Below are 6,376 nucleotides of genomic sequence, written 5' to 3' on the forward strand. Positions count from 1 at the left end.
GAGTTTCAAACTCGTGTATATCACGCTCGTTTAGCAATATGCACTTCCCAAAACATTTTCACAGCCTCACAACAAAACTGCGAAGCCTGGTGACCGTTCTTAGAGCAGTTTTAGAGTCCAGCAAACGGAGACTGAAAAATTAAGTGTTGTGTGTCCACATCCAATGAACATTAATTTTCATTAATGAATTTAATAATTTTACATTGAACTTTATTCTTATAAATAGTGTGTAGGCCCAGAGGTTTTTCGCTCAAATCAATGAGATGATCAGAGTTGCGTGCTTAAGGGAATATGGCCTAGGTAGTGTATAGAAGGGATTTGAGTAAAAATGATAGTGAAAACTTTAAAAGGACAGTCAACACTACGGGTAAGTATGACAGGTTAGAGGAAGAACTGAAGCAAATTTGGTGTTTCAAGCTTGGCTAAGTGGTGATTAGGAAGTGGATGATACTGAGAACAGTGCAGAGAAACATAGCAGGAAGGAAAGGCTTTAGAGGAATGATTAGGAATATGATCTTGGCTATGTAAAGCTAAAGATGCAGAGGGAAAACTCAACTTCCAGAGAAGGCTCTAATTTTCTTTGTAATTGGAGATATGAGTGGAGTTTATAAAAATGTTCTAGGTTCAATATTGTTGACATGAGCGTTTAAACCCAGCTGTGGCAGGTATGAGAAAAGTACATGTTGGAGAAAATTTTCAAAACAGAAGTAAATATTACCCTCTGGCCACTGACACCCTAGGAAGACTACAGATGGACTTAGTTTTTCAGCTTCTAGAGCTGCAGCTAGTATTCACAAAACGGATATTCTCCTGTTTTCCAGGGCCAATTATCCAGGACTTTCTTTTCTTTTCTTTTTTTGTCTGTGCTGGGTCTTTGATGCCCACAGGCTTTTCTCTAGTTAAGGAGAGTGGGGCCTACTCTGTTGTTGAGGTACATGGGCTTCTCACTGCAGTAGTTTCTCTTGTTGCAAGCATGGGCCCTAGGGCTCTCAGACTTCAGTAGTTGAGGCACGAGGGCTCATAAGTTGTGGCTCCCAGACTCTGGAGCACAGGCTCAATAGCTGTGGCACACAGGCTTAATTGCTCTGCGGCATGTGGGATCTTCTCAGACTAGGGATCAAACCCATGTCTCCTACACTGGCAGGCAGATTCTTTATCATTGAGCCACCAGGGAAGCCCTAGTCAGGGCTTTTAAAGAACACTGGACTTTGTCACATATGCATGAATTCTTAATACTCATTGGGTGTGGATATGCTATACTTAATCTTTCAGTCTCAGTTTGCTGAACTCTATAACTGTTCTAAGAATTGTCATCTGGCTTCACAGGCTTGTTATGAGGCTGTGAAAATATTTTGGAAAGTGCATATCACTAAACAAATGTCATAGTCATGAGTTCAAAGCTTTTTTCCAGGAGATACACCCGTCTGTTTAGTGTGTCATGCCCAGACTCTTTTGCCCATAGTCCTTCATACAATGTTTGAGTTCCTTCAAAATGTGGCCAAAATCAGCCATCTCAGCTTCATTCGACAACAACACCAGCCTGAAAAGAATAGTGAACCACAATCTGTCCTTTGTTATCTCCTAAGGATTAAGAGCCTGGATCAGAATCCTTACTTTTCCTCCTCGAAGTATAAATCATGAATAAGCTACTTAGTTTTCAAAAAAACCTAGGTTTCCTTATCTATTAGTAGGAAAATGATAGGGACTACTTCAGGGGTTATTGTGGGGATATAAAATGAGATGATGTCCAAAGTGCTCTGCCAAGCATCTAGCTAAGAAACAGACAATTATTATTTATTTTCCCAAAGTCTCTTGTTGTCTATTTATCTGCAGTTTTCTGTTGTTTCAATTAGGTAAATTAGGAGACATGAAGGAAGTGTATGCAGGGATAAAGGAGGGCAACAGATAAAAGATGGTGATGCCCACTTGCTCTCCAGGACTAGAAAGAGTGAGACACCTGTAGGCCTTAATAGGTCCAGAGGAAGAGACAGTTACCAGAACACAGAAAGAGCTCTCCCTGGGCTGTGGCAGAAGCTATAGGGAAAGCCACCAGACAGTGATGACTTTTGACAGGAATGGAGATGCCTAAGGAATCAATAAGCCTGCCCAGAGAGGGATTTATCTAAAGCAAGGGTCAATAAACTCTTTTTTTTTCTGTAAAGGACCAGAAAATTAATATTTTAGGCTTTGCAAGCCATTAAATCTCTGTCACAATTCACCAATTCTGACATTTGGAGACTAAAAGCAGCCACAGACAATACTTAAATGGATGAGCATGGTTGTGTGCCAATAAAACATTATTTGTAAAAATTAACTGCAGGCTAGATTTGGACCCAGGGTCATAGTTTGCAGAACCCCAGCCCATAGAATGAATAACCTGACTTCCTTCTCCTACCCTCCCACCTCTTGCTAGTGCTTTCTACAAATTTGACACAAGGAAAGCCAGAGGGCTGGTACAGTCCATAAAGGTCAACCCTTCAGGGACAAAGCAAGTACAGAGGAGACAGGAGTTCTAGAAGGTTCAAAGGAGCATATTCAACACAAAAGGTATTCAAGACATGCTTGTTGAAATGAATGATTGATCACCATGAATTACCCTGCAAATGGTGGAACACTTATGGGAAAACTATCAAAACTGCATCCCTCAATGGGCACCGCCTGGAAAGGCTCCTGGATTGTGGTGACTCTGGAGCCTGTGATGCTCCGTTAGCTCTCTCTTTACTTTATTTTGAAATCCTGTGCACTTCTGACCTGGTAATGAAATATTAACCTGGCCGAAAAAAAAAAAAAATCCTTCCCTTGAATTCCAAACCATCACTCAGATGTTTATGGTGCTCAAGGATTTTGCAAAATAGGCACATGAAAAATACTCATCCTTAAAATGGGAGAATTTGAAGGTTTTTCATCATAGTGATTGTTGTAATAAGTGTGACAGGTATCAGAAATTTCTTCACAATTGAGAGACAATAAATGCAAGAAAAACAAAGCTTGGATACACCTAAAGTGCTTTCAGAGGACTTCTGCCGTCAATCCTTTAGACTCCTTCAATAGGGGAGAACCCTTCTACCCATGTAGGGTGCTATGTCAATACTCTTGAAATTGGAAAGTTGGGTCTAGGCCACTCAAGTTGCCTCTCTTTCTCCACATTCTTTGACTTTGTTGCCTTGTTCCTTACTTTGGTTCTGTTCTTCCTGAGAGGCCATAAGGGTAGTAGTTAGGCACGTGAGCATTGCAGTGAGCCAGACCTAGACTTCATCCCTCCTTCACCAACTCTCTAGCAAGTCATTTTCCCATCAGGACATCGGCAAACATGATAATGTTCTCAAGAAGTTTAAGTGACGGACATACTCAATATGCATGAACTATTATTGAGATTTACTATTTTACTCTGTTTCATGCACTCCTTTCTTTGTATTCAGAACTCATTCTCAATCTTATGTGAATTTTGCCATAAAAAGAAAAGAGGTAGACATTTGATCTATTGATCTCAAGACTCTATATTTCTCACATGAACAGTAAATTTCACAGTATCACCTATACCACTCACCCTAATAAGATATTCAACTTATTATAAATAAATGTCTTACCGACAGGAAGTACCAAGTCTTATGTTGTTTAAAATAAGAAGTAGTTTAGGAAAGAAAAATATCTAAGTGACAATTACTATTGTTGCCTAACTCCCAAATTATCTTGGGAAGGAAATGTACCTCCTTTACCACCAAGGAATCTAAAAATCTGATTAGGTAAGGTAAGAGCAGGAACCATCCACAGAAAAATCACAATTCCTGCAACAGTTTCTGGGTGGAAACAGTGATGTCCTGGGGGATTATATTTGCCCCCACCTTAGATGAATAAAGCAGATAAAACTACTTTTTATTTCCCCTCCTCTGCCGTTACCAGTATCATTATTTCAGGAGCCTTCCTGCAAAAAAGAATTTTTAAGAAAATTCCAAGGCCCAGGATCAACATTTGTTGGTTTCACAAAATCCCCAAGAGTTCACAACATCCCTCAAGAGTTATGCATCAAGGCTTAACTCACTGGACAGGTTTGCTGCTCACCATCATCTGCTTAGTAATTGTTATTATAAGTCTACCAGGATCTCTAAATTTCCAGTTCCACATCTCTGCATTTTATAAATTGAGTAACAATTATATGCTATGGTAATACAAGCAAGTACTGCATTTCGGACTATTTTGGTGACCATGATGGCTACTCCATTTCTTCTGAGGGATTCCTGCCCGCAGTAGTGGATATAATGGTCATCTGAGTTAAATTCACCCATTCCAGTCCATCTTAGTTCGCTGATTCCTAGAATGTCGATGTTCACTCTTGCCATCTCTTGTTTGACCACTTCCAATTTGCCTTGATTCATGGACCTGACATTCCAGGTTCCTATGCAATATTGCTCTTTACAGCATCGGACCTGCTTCTATCACCAGTCACATCCACAGCTGGGTATTCTTTTTGCTTTGGCTCCATCCCTTCATTCTTTCTGGAGTTATTTCTCCACTGATCTCCAGTAGCATATTGGGCACCTACTGACCTGGGGAGTTTCTCTTTCAGTATCCTATCATTTTGCCTTTTCATACTGTTCATGGGGTTCTCAAGGCAAGAATACTGAAGTGGTTTGCCATTCCCTTCTCCAGTGGACCACATTCTGTCAGATCTCTCCACCATGACCCACCCGTCTTGGGTGGCCCCATGGGCATGGCTTAGTTTCATTGAGTTAGACAAGGCTGTGGTCCTAGTGTGATTAGATTGACTAGTTTTCTGTGAATATGGTTTCAGTGTGTCTGCCCTCTGATGCCCTCTTGCAACACCTACCATCTTACTTGGGTTCCTCTTACCTTGGACATGGGGTATCTCTTCACGGCTGCTCTAGCAAAGCGCAGCAGCTGCTCCTTACCTTGGATGAGGGATATCTCCTCACTGCCACCCCTCCTGACCTTCAACGTGGAATAGCTCCTCTAGGCCCTCCTGCGCCCACGCAGCCACCGCTCCTCGGACATGGGGTAGCTCGTCACGGCCACCGCCCCTGGCCTCCGACTGGGGTAGCTCCTCTCGGCCGTGCTAAGTGTGCTGGTCGCAATCTCAAAAAGGACAGAACAGTCTCTGTTCGTTTCCAAGGCAAACCATTCAATATCACAGTAATCCAAGTCTATGCCCCAACCAGTAATGCTGAAGAAGCTGAAGTTGAACAGTTCTATGAAGACCTACAAGACCTTTTAGAACTTACACCCCAAAAATATGTCCTTTTCATTATAGGGGACTGGAATGCAAAAGTAGGAAGTCAAGAAACACCTGGAGTAACAGGCAAATTTGGCCTTGGAATACGGAATGAAGCAGGGCAAAGACTAATAGAGTTTTGCCAAGAAAATGCACTGGTCATAGCAAACACCCTCTTCCAACAACACAAGAGAAGACTCTATACATGGACATCACAAGATGGTCAACACCGAAATCAGATTGATTATATTCTTTGCAGCCAAAGATAGAGAAGCTTTATACAGTCAACAAAAACAAGACCGGGAGCTCACTATGGCTCAGATCATGAACACTTTATTACCAAATTACTTAAATTGAAGAAAGTAGGGAAAACCACTAGACCATTCAGGTATGACCTAAATCAAATCCCTTATGATTATACAGTGGAAGTGAGAAATAGATTTAAGGGACTAGATCTGATAGACAGAGTGCCTGATGAACTATGGACAGAGGTTCGTGACATTGTACAGGATCAAGACCATCCCATGGAAAAGAAATGCAAGAAAGCAAAATGGCTGTCTGGGGAGGCCTTACAAATAGCTGTGAAAAGAAGAGAAGCGAAAAGCAAAGGAGAAAAGGAAAAATAAAAGCATCTGAATGCAGAGTTCCAAAGAATAGCAAGGACAGATAAGAAAGCCTTCCTCAGCAATCAATGCAAAGAAATAGAGGAAAACAACACAATGGGAAAGACTAGAGATCTCTTCAAAAAAATTAGAAATACCAAGGGAATATTTCATGCAAAGATGGGCTCGATAAAGGACAGAAATGGTATGGACCTAACAGAAGCAGAGGATATTAAGAAGAGGTGCCAAGAATACCCAGAAGAACTGTACAAAAAAGATCTTCACAACCCAGATAATCACGATGCTGTGATCACTGACCTAGAGCCAGACATCCTGGAATGTGAAGTCAAGTGGGCCTTAGAAAGCATCACTAAGAACAAAGCTAGTGGAGGTGATGGAATTCCAGTTGAGTTATTTCAAATCCTGAAAGATGATGCTGTAAAAGTGCTGCAATCAATGTGTCAGCAAATTTGGAAAACTCAGCAGTGGCCACAGGACTGGAAAAGGTCAGTTTTCATTCCAATCCCAAAGAAAGGCAATGCCAAAG

The sequence above is a fragment of the Bison bison genome, unplaced genomic scaffold (genome assembly GCF_000754665.1).
Source record: "Bison bison bison isolate TAMUID 2011002044 unplaced genomic scaffold, Bison_UMD1.0 scf7180017864089, whole genome shotgun sequence".
Lineage (NCBI taxonomy): Eukaryota > Metazoa > Chordata > Mammalia > Artiodactyla > Bovidae > Bison > Bison bison.